Source organism: Danio aesculapii, chromosome 20 (assembly GCF_903798145.1).
Source record: "Danio aesculapii chromosome 20, fDanAes4.1, whole genome shotgun sequence".
In the NCBI taxonomy this organism is placed as follows: domain Eukaryota; kingdom Metazoa; phylum Chordata; class Actinopteri; order Cypriniformes; family Danionidae; genus Danio; species Danio aesculapii.
The window spans coordinates 38,469,896-38,482,467 of NC_079454.1; the positions used below are offsets into that span (position 1 = coordinate 38,469,896).

General features: G+C 40.3%; 1 protein-coding gene across 6 annotated transcripts in view; it reads right to left on the bottom strand.

The window, feature by feature from the left end:
* hivep2a (HIVEP zinc finger 2a) overlaps positions 1-12,572 on the bottom strand; it is a 115,342-nt gene that overhangs the window by 16,092 nt on the left and 86,678 nt on the right. For all 6 annotated transcript variants that reach the window (XM_056481310.1, XM_056481312.1, XM_056481314.1 and 3 more), the window contains one exon: positions 3,330-3,482. The gene's annotated coding sequence lies outside the window, so the exon portion shown is untranslated. The remainder of the gene's footprint in view (positions 1-3,329; positions 3,483-12,572) is intronic.

The window sequence follows — 12,572 nt, forward strand, 5'->3', positions numbered from 1 at the left end:
GCTTAGAATGCTTAGCAAACCGCCAACAATCCTAAGGGTTTTTCAGACTCCACAGCTGTATCTGTTTTAATGTACATGTTTCCATTTAGCCTTGGCTTATACACAGAGCACTGCCCTATGCAAAGAAAGACAAGGATAAAAAAAAAGTGAAAAACAGGGCTTCATGTTGGTCTTAATTGTCTATGGGAAGGCTGTCATATTTTCCACCAAGTAAGCTTGAAACCATTACAAGGCTAGCCTTCATTAAATTTTCCACAACATTTTGCAGAAATGTCAGGAAGCAGCTGTGGAGGCACTGATTAATTGTCTTCTTACTGGTTTCCCACTTACAACATTATGCTTTATTGAATTTTTATCTTGTTTTTGCACTTCCTCTCACCTACTTTAGAACCCCGTTAAGTCGTGTCACATAAAACCTGTGACCATTTAAATATAACAGAGCCCAAGGAGAAATTACAGCTCTAATAGCAGATCTTAGCTTAGTTCTACCTTAAAAGGCTGTTGGACACACCTTGGATAATAAAGACTAATGTCAATCCTTCAATCACAAGGTCTCCTTGACGCATACTAGGTGCAAGTACATAAAAAAGGTGGTGTTGAACAGGACTAGCCAAAGCAAGTAGAGCAGTATACCTCATAAGTATTTCCACTGCCAAAGTTCTATAAAGATAACTAGGTGCAAAAAAAAGGAGAGCATGTGGTGGCTGTGATCTCGAGTGGAAGAGTTGAAACATCTGCCTCAAGTGTGCCCTGGTCTCCTGGAGAAGAACAAATAAATGACTCCATAGTCACTGTCCAAGATTAGAAGATTAAAGCACTGGTGGCCAAATATGGATGAGTGGGATGTTTGGCCGCCACTAGCCTGAGAACCATTGAAAATAAACCCTGTCACTGCTCTCTGTGCAAGCTCTGAAGCACTAACATTTGCGGTGTCTGCATACACATGACAGAACTGTAAAAAGAAAAATAATAATTTAAAGATTCATTGGTTAGGCCTTCGTTCTTTTGAAGGGGAAACAAGGCTACAATACAGTACATAAGCTTTACCCTTATTTTTATTTACTTGGAGTTAACAGAAAATAACGCAGTGAATATGTAACCCTGCCCATTACATATACACTGCGTTATTTCTGGCACCCAACCCACTCTGAGCTGGGATCGAACCGGCGACCTTCCGCATGGGAGTCGGTTGCTCTAACAAGAAGGCTAATGACCATGGCCTCTAGCTGTCACTAGAGCCCCTTTTAGAGGTCTGAGGAGTGAGGTTTACCTGCACAGCACATCACTAGCTGACCTCTGTTACACTTACCCCCCTAAACTTCACTCCCATCCGGGTCACGGCACCTATGTAACCCCGCCAGTCCTACAGCGTGGAACCGGTGACCTTCCGCATGGGAGTCGGTTGCTCTAACAAGAAGGCTAATGACCATGGCCTCTAGCTGTCACTAGAGCCCCTTTTAGAGGTCAAAGGAGTGAGGTTTACCTGCACAGCACTTCACTAGTTGGCCTCCGTTACACTCACCCCCTAAACCTCACTCCTATCCATCCTAAAGACCATGGCCTCTAGCGTCTGTCGCTAGAGCCCCTTTTAGAGGTCAGAGGAGTGAAGTTTACCTGCACAGCACTTCACTAGCTGGCCTCCGTTACGCTCACCCCCTAAACCTCACTCCTATCAGGGTCACGGTATCAATGTAACCGGTCCTACAGCACCTTCACCGGCGACTTTCCGCATGGGACTCGGTTGCTGTAACAAGGAGGCTAAAGATTATACTTATAATGAGATATTGCGATTTATTTCATGTACATTTAAAAATGTCATCTAAATAATGAAATTAATCTCAAAATTGCAGTAAACATAATTGCATTAACATAGGTGTTGGACACTGATTTTAATCCGAGTATACAGGCATGTAAACACCTTAATTGTATTATTGCTGTTCTGACCAATGTGTACATGAGGTTGGAGGTATGGTGTGCCATCTGTGGAATGTCCTTTCAAAAGTCAGGTGCAGGAATGAAAAACTCTTGTGGACTCATTCAGAGACAAACAAGTTCACATTGCTTTATGAATGATATCCATCATATTCTGAAACTTTCCCTTCACTCAGAATCGATGAACTCTGTTAAACAACTTCCTGCCACCTCTGCTCCCTCATCAACAAACAGCGCATAGAACATGACTGAAGTGCAGACAAACCTAGCTGAAGTTGCATTGACATTCTATTTCAGTGGCACTGAAAAAGCAGGGAATACAACCATACAAAAAGTGTTTTGCATTAGAATAGTGGTCAGGTTGGTGGCAATAGCCTAGTGGTTAGTGTGTCGACAATAGCACAAATAGCACTGAGGTGCTCATGGTCACCCTAGTTTGATTCTCTCTGCTCACTGTGATTTTTCTGTCTCCACTCTACTGTCTTATAAAATAAAGGTTAAAAACCCCTAAACAATAATTATACAGAACAGCGGTCAGTAACACATAGTCTAGTCCATCATATGTGCTGTGGAGTGAAGCATGTTAATAGCAGCGGTCGGAAAAATACCCAAAATTCAATCAGTCATTCATTTTCCTTTAGCTTAGTCCCTTGTATTTGAGGGGTCGCCACAGCAGAATGAACCACCAACTATTCTGGCATTTGTTTTATGCAGCGAATGCCCTTCCAGCCATAAGGAAAACAACCAAAATTCTTAGGGAATAATATCATTGCTAAAAATTGCAGGTAAATGAAAATAAGTGTTTTGCTCATGACATGTAAAAATCACTGCAGTTAAGCCCTTTATTCACATCACATTATTTAGCCACATTATCCATGTGCATGTAAACACTGTCATTGATTCCATCAGCTCAGAGACAATTCAACGTATTTTAAACAGTGTTGTTTTTAAAGAATGTCCTAGAAACGACAGATTTTCTTTGTAACCGTTTAGTCGTCACATATATGATGCCTATTGTTTTAAAATATCTTTAATATTTTATTTTAGTACCAAGTGTACACTACTGTCAAAGATGGACCTTGAACAATTAAAAATAAGCTTAAATAATTTTAAAACTTGGTAAATATCGATGAGCTTATATGATTACACTTACATGCTAATCAAGAGTTTTATCAGCCGTGGTAAATCACATGTAATCATCGATGCACTTTTATCTTTCTACTGCATCTGTGATGCATGCTACCTCAGCACGCAGTCCTGCCAGATGCACAGCCCGCAGAACATGTGTCTCCCTAACCTCGCTTTTTCCATATTAAACACCTGGTTTCTTCATGAGCTTCTACATATTCCACATCCTGCTGTCTTTGCCCTTGTGTGGTGTCACATTGTGAACTCACCCGAAAGTTTTCTGTAAGTCGGGGATCTGTTTGGTTTTCAGGGTAAAGTCCTGGTGTTGCTTCCTTGATGGGAGTTAAGTTAGGCAGGCGAAGACTTGGCGATGGGGTGACAAGTAAGTTCCCCTGGCCAGGGTGCTGAGATTATGCAGACCACTGTAGAAACAATGAAAGGAAACCAGTTAAATTAATAATGTGTGATGTTAGACTGTACAGTGTATGTACTATGGGCTGAAAGTTCTTGATATCAAATAAATAACCTGAATCTGAGTAATTGCCAGAACAGTATTTACAATTGGGGCAATCCAGCTCTATTAATAGGAATGCCCTGTGTTTATGCACTAACCATATTGCAATAAAGAGCATGTCAATAGGATAATATATGCAAAGTGTATGCAAGTACACACGACACTATAGAGTATTTTGCAGATTATTCTTAGTTTATTCTAGGACTTCTTTCATTTCACAAATGACAAGAATACATATAAGCCATGTTCAAAACATGACATAATTATTTTGGTAATCTTAACACTGAGAGGTTTTCATGTCATAAACAGACTAAAATTAAATGGTAAAAAAATGCCCTTGAGATATTAAAAAAGCAATGAACCCAGACGACGGCCACAGGGCTCCATTGTTTGTGCCTGGACAAGATTGAAACTCAGCCAACAGTCTATGATGTAGAAAGACATTTGCTGTAATATTGCTTTATAAAGATCTCTTGTGATATCAGTTCTAAAACATAAATCATTATAATAGAAAACGACTACAAATTAAATACATTTCTTAATGATATTGTACTTTAAATATGACATATGGTTGAGATGATGTAATTTAGTGTAACATACATATACTGTTGGTAAAAACAATGCCATATTCTAACCTGTACTCATTAAATTATATAAAAGAAGTCATCAAAGTATATTTTATTAGATTTTTAATAATTAAATACATCTTGTTGACGCATATCTTAAAAGTAATGGTTTGAATGATAGTATCAAAGTAACTACTACACTGCCATCCTTATAATATGTAATCAATTTTGTTGTAAATATGCCTGACAATATTATGATATACAAGATGGGCTTGAAAACCCCTTGTCACCTTTGATCCATATCTCATTAAAAACACATCTATCTTTTTATTCAACACTGAGAAAATAAGACAAAGGCCCCAGCCTTATAGTGTTACAGTAGTTGAACAATTTGCTTGGCCTTTGCATTGCTACTGAGGCCTTCTCTCAAAAAACCCATCTAGAGAGACATGCTTCACTGTTTTCATGCTCCCTGCCTTGGAGTGAATGTAGCCAAGCTTTGCTCTTCAGCCTCACAATCTAAAATGTGCCCCAGGGCTGGAGATATTACAAACACCATTATGCTGCTCTGCTGTACTAAGACAAGCTCAGCTAACCCAGAAAAACAAGACATTTCTGTGTGGTTGCATCACAATCTGCAGTGGAGCTCACCCAGGGTAAACACTTCCTCTCACCCGCAACAACAGAAAAAAAGGGCTCACAAATACCTCACACCAAATAAGACATCATACTTTTACAATGTTTTAAAGATGCTATTACAATGTTATAAGGAAATTGAAAGGTACAAATCATCAACTTGCTTGATTATCCATAGAGTGCAGCATATTTTGTTTGATTAAATGTGTTTCAGGATTTTGGTGCCAGTAAACCCACAACAGGCCCCAGAGTCTATTATTAGCAGTGAATATGTTGGACAGAGACTATTTGAAATGTTCCTCCCATCATTCTGACATAATTCCAATTGTTAACAACTCCATAACAATCTCTTTAAATTAAACCGTAATAATAATTCCTTACATTTTATATAGCGCTTTTCTGGACACTCAAAGTGCTTTACACATTGGGGGGAATCTCCTCATCCACCACCAATGTGCAGCATCCACCTGGATGACACGATGACAGCCATATTGCGCCAGACTGCACACGACACACCAGCTGATTGGTGGAGAAGAGACAGAGTGATGAAGCCAATTATGGTATAGGGATGTTAGGAGGCCATGATAGACAGAGGCCAGTGGGCAGATTTGGCCAGGATGCCAGGGTTACACACCAGAGGGTTTAATGACCAGAGAGTTAGGACCTCGGTTTAACGTCTCATCGGAAAGACGCCGCTCACTGAGCAGTATAGAGGCCCCTGTGACAATACTGGGGCATTAGGACCCACACAGACCACAGGTTGGGTACCCCCCGCTGTTCTCATTAACACCACTTCCGGCAGCAACCTAGCTTGTCCGGGCACAGTCCTGCTTAGCCTCAGTGGGTGACCATGTGAGAGTTGGAGAGAGATAGCTGCCAGCAACAAACAAATTATAAGAATGACAATTCATTCAAAAATAGTTCTAACATCCATATGCACATTAACTGAAGAAGCACTGTGGTTAAAGGCAAGTAACAAGGTACATTTTCCAAAAGCCCTGTAAATACTAGAGGACAATAGCTCGTATGATACTTTAGGATTATAATACTCTTGGCAAACACAACCTAGCTCAAAACCCTCAGGCAAGAAGATCACCAACAACAAGTCCTGTTGTGGGTTAATTCACAAGAGAAACTATTCTTATCACGGACATTCTCTGTGATGGGGCAATGATGAGAGCTTAATCTTTAAAAAAAAAGCATCCAAAGTAGAGACCCAACATAAGGCTGTTAGCTAAATGAACAGGCGATGAATTGGAGATATACAGGGTATAAATAACTGCCTGTAATTATATGCCTCCACATTTTCCCCTGCAAATTATCATTTGAAAGTACTTGAGGACATGTGGCACATTTGTCAAAGCTCTCATAAACTATGCTCTGTGCCACTCCACAGTGTATGAATTAAAATGTAAAGAGTGACAAGTGAATGCATATTTCAATCGCCCGACTAATTTCTGCAAAATGATTTCAGTGGGAAAATGCGCCAAATGTCAAGCCATAAATGCATTTCCAACCCCCTTCACAACATCCTCACACCGTTTTCTGCCTCTTTGTCTTAACGTGAATAGGATTTCAGGAAATATATTATTATGAAGCTTTTTCTACCCTGATTTATTTTCATTTACTTCAGCGGGAGAACACAAACTCCTCATAAAAATTGGATTGTGCAGCCTGGTGAACCAGGAGGAAGTCCTAGTTGTTCAGACGGATCTTATGTAATATCCAAACTACTAAACCATTCCAATTCTATTTTTAATGTTTGCTGCATACTATGATGTCATGCCTTATTTCTTATTTTCTTTAAATATCCGCAGCATGAGTCATAGAATTTCAGATATCCATTTATACAGGCACTTTAATGGGCACATCCTGCCCTACAACCAAGCTGCTAAGTGTACCTCAGTGCATTTAGTCTTATTTACATTGACCCGGCTCTAATGTTGCACGTGGTTAGCCACCACATCCTTCGAGTAAAAATGGTCATGGCAACAAGCCTTCCTGCTTGCCTCACTTCCACAACATTATTCAGGGTGATAAAAAATTGATGCAGAATAATACAGGAAAGTTAGCAAGATCATTTGAGGTGGCATTAGGTAGCTAAATGTATCACAGAGGAGGAAGGACCCTGGGGCCAGCGGAGCTGTCATCACACTCTCAACTCATTGTACTGGTCCTGCAACCATGGGAACCAATGAGCTCTCTGTCAGGTGCACCTGCCCCAGCCTGACACCTCTATTGCACTCTCTCTCTCTCATTTCCTCTTTTAGTCATTCTCTCTTGCCCATGCATAATTTTGCATTCTCTTCCATGTCTCACAAACCATGATGCCATCATTTCCAAAACCAAGCCTCTTCTTACTTGAGGAAGTTGGTTTAATGAAACCCAGCTGGGGACAAATAATAGGCTGAGTAGGAACTGTCACCGCCCAGAATAGATTGCCCCATGAGCACCAGTCAAATCGTCAGTATGTACAATATTGAAACTACATTAAAATAGCGTCCATGACCTCTGCAGCATCAAAAATTCTCATCTCGCACTCTTTATTTCTCCTCCATAATTAATATCATTCTTTTTAATAAATACTCTTAACGCTCACTGCCATTGTGTCTTTTTAATAGAACTTGTAGCTCCAGGCGCCATATAGAGACAATGCAATTACCTTATATTTAATGGGGCGACTTAAAAATTTATGGAAGGAAACTGGAAAGTACATTTGACAAATGACACAACCAACAAAGGTGATAGCTTACTCCTTCAGCGTAGTCTTAAAAGAGAAGGCAGAAAAAAGAAAGGATACCGCCAAACCATCACATGTCTCCCAGTGCAAACAAACAAATCAGTAGGCTCTGTTGTTCTCCTCCAGCCCCAGCTGCACACAATCCCCCTCCGAATCCTCCCTTCCATCTTTATCTCCTTCCACCCTTTGATTCCCATGTCAGTTCATGACAGGGCGTTCTTATGGAAAGAGCACCTCTGATAGATGTGTGCTTCAGTGAGGAATTCGGCGCATAGTTGTGGTCATGACATCAGAGTCACACATTTTATTGTTGGGCGGTGAGTGTTCCCCTGACAGCCGGGGTCCAGTGTTATGTTACTCCTCACCAGAGCTGGGAAACCGGGTTAAGTGGATTTCCTGAAGGCACATGCTAACTTGTACTCAGATCAGCTCCAATGTCAGATATATCTGGTATAAAGGTTGCAAGAATGAATGCTTTTAACTAATATGTCTGATCTTTGTAGCAGACCAGGTTCTCTTCTGGTTAGTGGGTTGGCAATACTTTGTATTTAGAGAGAAAAACATGAAAGTACATTATTGTAAGATTGTAAATTAGTATATATTTAAATCTTGAAACTATATATTCGCTTTATAGCATGGCTCCAATGTCAATTGTTTTAAATGCCTTGCAAGACCTTCACAATAATGAAAGACACTTACAATAGATCCAGCCAGATACCCCTGTGGAAAATTATGTTAGGTATTCTGTCATTTACAAGTTGTCCAGTCTTAAAAGGCAAGAAATTGATTCATTGCTCACGACTAATTTGAAACATCATGAGGCGAATACCTCAAGAGTTTTTCTAGTCAAACAGAACTGCTGAAACAAAAATATTTAAGTTTCATGGTTTATTGTGAACTATAAAGCCCTGATCACACAATGATGATTAGGCAAAGCTCCAGAAGGAGTGCTGTCTCCTGGTTGCTTGTTTGTCTAAAGAGTCAGTGGAATCACATGGGCAAGAATTAGGCACAATGTACTTCTCCTCAATCCAGCAGGTGTAGAAGAGCAGGCCTCTCACACTGTAATCAGCGCATTGGGAGACAGGATTTGGGTTGCAACAAATTGAAGCCACATGGTGTTTAATGGGCATTAATCATACAGTGCCATGACCATCCTGCACAAGCCACGACAGTCGCCCCCAAACGAAGTAATCAGTGTCATCTTCTCCAACGATTCCCTTCTCTTTGCATCTGACTCCCAAGGCCTAGACTGAAAGGGGGAAGTGACATTTACGTCATTGGGGGATGAGTGGACCAGTTACCATCCCTGTCACCCCTTTCACAAGAGGCACTCTTTTCAGATCAGAGGCAGGCTGTAGAAAAGGAACTCTGCCAGCCTCAGCGCATGAGCTGCCAATAGAATCCTCCCCTGAGATTGAAATGGGGGAAGTGTGACTTATATCGCACAAGCCGAGCACATTGAAACGGGCATGATAGTAACACAGAACCGTAACAAGCATGCTTGCATGCATCCATGAAGAATGGCTTGAGGGACCTGTTTGTAGAACACCCCATCCCAGCCTTCACTCTGCTGGCCTGGAACCGAAGATGAACCTCTTCCTTGAGGGCCACGGCGAGGTCACTGAGTTCAGCTGTCTTTTGCATTGTAAGGCAAGTCCGCCTACTTGTCCTTCTGTTCTCTCTCTTTCCTCTGCTAAAGAAAAACAAGAGCAGATTCTCCATGATAGCACCATGAGTCAAGCTCGCTCTATCTGTTCCAATCTCCGCACTGTTATACAAGTCAAGAAGCTGGCGCTTAGCTGGTGTCTGAGTCAGTCTGCAAAACACATCCAGGCCCGTCTGTCCAGTTTTCACTCATTTTCTCTCTAACATGCCTTTTCACCAATTTACTTCAGCCGAGGGGGAGGGTGGTTGTTAAAAGTACCCAGGCAGTTTGGTGGGGACTTTGACACAGCAATGGCAGCTATTTGGGCTGAAATGAGAGCTTTACAGCTGTGTAATTGATGGGCTCAGACAGCACAACCACCGCGCAGTGCCATTACAATGCTAGAGACATGCACTCCTTTTATAGAAGCCCACCATATATAAACATACCAACTCAAGGTTGAGGAGTCTTCAGACAGCAATGGCTATTAACACCCAATCAGCAATGGCCTCAGTCAGAATGAAACCTAAAATAACACATTTACCACCTTTTTGGTCTTCACTCAAATTCCAGATGGTTGGCTAGAGAGTACTGGAATAATGCACACTGTTGAGCATCACAAAAAAGATTAAAAAATTTCCTGAATACTAGGTAATGCAAGGCAATTTATTTATAAAGCACATTTCATACACTTATGGTAATTCAAAGTGGTTTACATAAACAGGAATAAAAGAGACAGGTATAAGAAAATAAAAACAAAGATTAAAAATGATTAAAGCATTAAAATGGGTTAAAACAGATTTTAAAAGAATAAAAAAAAAGAAAGACATAATAGTGTGATCTGTCGGACGTAGCACAGTGCTCATTCAGTAAAGGCACAGCTAAACAGGTGTGTTTTAAGACTTGATTTGAATGTGCCTAATGTTGGAGCACATCTGATCATTTCTGGAAGCTGGTTCCAGAAGCGGGGGGCATAGTAGCTGAAGACGGATTCACCCTGCTTTAACTGAATCCTTGGAATTTCTAGTTTATTTGGTCCTAAAGATCTGAGTGATCTGTTAGGTTTGTATTCAGGCAGCATATCTGTAATGTATTGAGGTCCATTTAGTGATTTATAGACCATTAATAATATTTTAAAATCTATTCTGAATGTAACTGGGAGCCAGTGTAAAGACCTGAGGACAGGTGTGATGTTCTCGTATTTTCTGGTTCTGGTCAGAATCCCGGCAGCAGCGTTCTGGATGAACTGCAACTGTCTGACTGTCTTTTTAAGAAGGCCAGTGAGGAGGCCATTACAGTAATCTGGCCTGCTGGTGATAAAAGCATGAACAAGTTTTTTCAAGTCTTCACTGGAAACAAAGCATCTAATTCTTGCAAAGTTTTTGAGATCATAGTATGCTGATTTAGTTACTGCTTTGACATGACTACTGAAACCCATATCTGACACTACAATAACATCAATTCTTGACCTTATTTTTTTGTTGTTTAACCCTTAGAGCCAAGGTACACACTCACATTGAGAACCTCATCTCTGTTCCCAAATGCAATGACTTCAGTTTTCTCTTTGTTTAACTGAAGAAAGGAAGAGTGCAACTGAAAGAGTGTCTCCATGTAATGGTCTTTGGTAGAAATTTAGTGAGGAACCCGCTGCTTTCACCAGTATCCTCTAACCAATAACCTATTGCTTTTTCCTGGGGTGGTAAACAGCACTTCCTGTGCAGCAGTCTTGTAACACCTCATCACTCCTTCCACCCCTGCAAACCTTACTTTCAGTCTTGATTTATGATGAAATTTTATGAAATGTGCACTACACAATTCACAAGCGAAGAATGAGTATATAACATTTCTTTCTGCAGATCAGCATGAGCTCATTTAGGGTGTCCACATTTAAATGCAGCTTTATGGGACAAATTCTCAAAGCAAAAATTTCTGTAATTTTTCAGTAATGTCCAGAAGGGATTCTACTGTTATCCAGGCTGTATCTAAAAAAGTTATAAAGTTAAATCTGTAACATGTACTGGATGAATGGGAAAATAGATTTAGGCCCAATCACATTTCTATTTTTGTACCCCTTCACCTTCCCCTTGGCCCTTAAAACAGAGTGTGAAGGGGAAGGGTTTCAAAATTTACCCCTAAGAAATGGGACACCACTACAACACCTGTATACATCATCATATGTCATCGCAATCTCTTGCTTCATATGAGACTGCTGTAGCTATTACAGTTGCGTTATTTTTTTGGTATTTCTCTTCAGGAAATCTCTTCAGGCATATATTAAGTTATCATAATGATATAATGTGGCAATAAGATTGTAACTGTACTGTGCATTTACACCCTTGCCATATTCATCGATGTAAACACACAAAAAAAACAACATTAACATTATACCAGACACTGTAATGTCATTACCAGCCACTAGACTTTCTGAAACGTGTCATAGAGTGTCAGTATGTTGTGGGACTACTAATACAGGACTACTATACAGGACTATAATACATTACTATTATAAATTATAGATGGCGAAATTTAGCGTTTTTTTTTTATTTTAGCATTTTTTTAAAAGCATGACGGTAAAACATATGCTTGTTTGTTTATGTGAACGCGCAATATGAGGGGTAAGGGGAGTGGCTAAGGGGTAGAATTGGAATTGGGCCTTATTTTGGAATTTTGCAAAACTCAATGTGTGACAAGCAACTTCAAGGAGTCAAGGAGTTTCAAACTAAAGAGTAGTTGTTTTTCCATAACCCTAATTACATTTTCAATGAGCAAACCACATTCAGTGACACAAATGTATGCTTCAGTCTCGGTCAAAGATGACACTTGAGTCCAGGAATTAATGCAAGAGTTCCTCTCACATTCATTGCTCATGGTCACACTTCCAGGAAAGGGAGTATGACAGCAGTTAAAAGTAAGTGAAATAATTATTTGTCTACTTCTACAGTACTGTACTTTAAGAAACAAACAAACAAAAAACTGTGTATCTGATGTCCTGTTGTCATGCTGAAGAGTGGGTCTAGAGTTGCTATACCATAAACACTGAAAAAAGCTGTTTCGAGGGGGTGAAGTGCTGATTCACCACTGCAGGGATAACAGTGCCGCGGTCATACAATTCTTTGGCCTTTTGATATCCACTCTGCTGTGTCTGCACTGGGCTGTTTTTAAACCAACACCAACGTCAAGGTGCCGCTACTGAAAGCCTTACATCAAGACAAAGAGTTTCCTGAGAAGAACTAACAGTGGTTAACGTAAAAATGAGTCACTCACACACTGCAAAAGTGAAGCAAGCAGGACAATATGCTGATTCAACCACGACCATGCTCTATTTCCAACTACACAGGAGGATTTTACCTATGATCAGAGTGCATCACCAAACCATTAATAGTGCAGAAAGTTTGACATTTTGCGGCT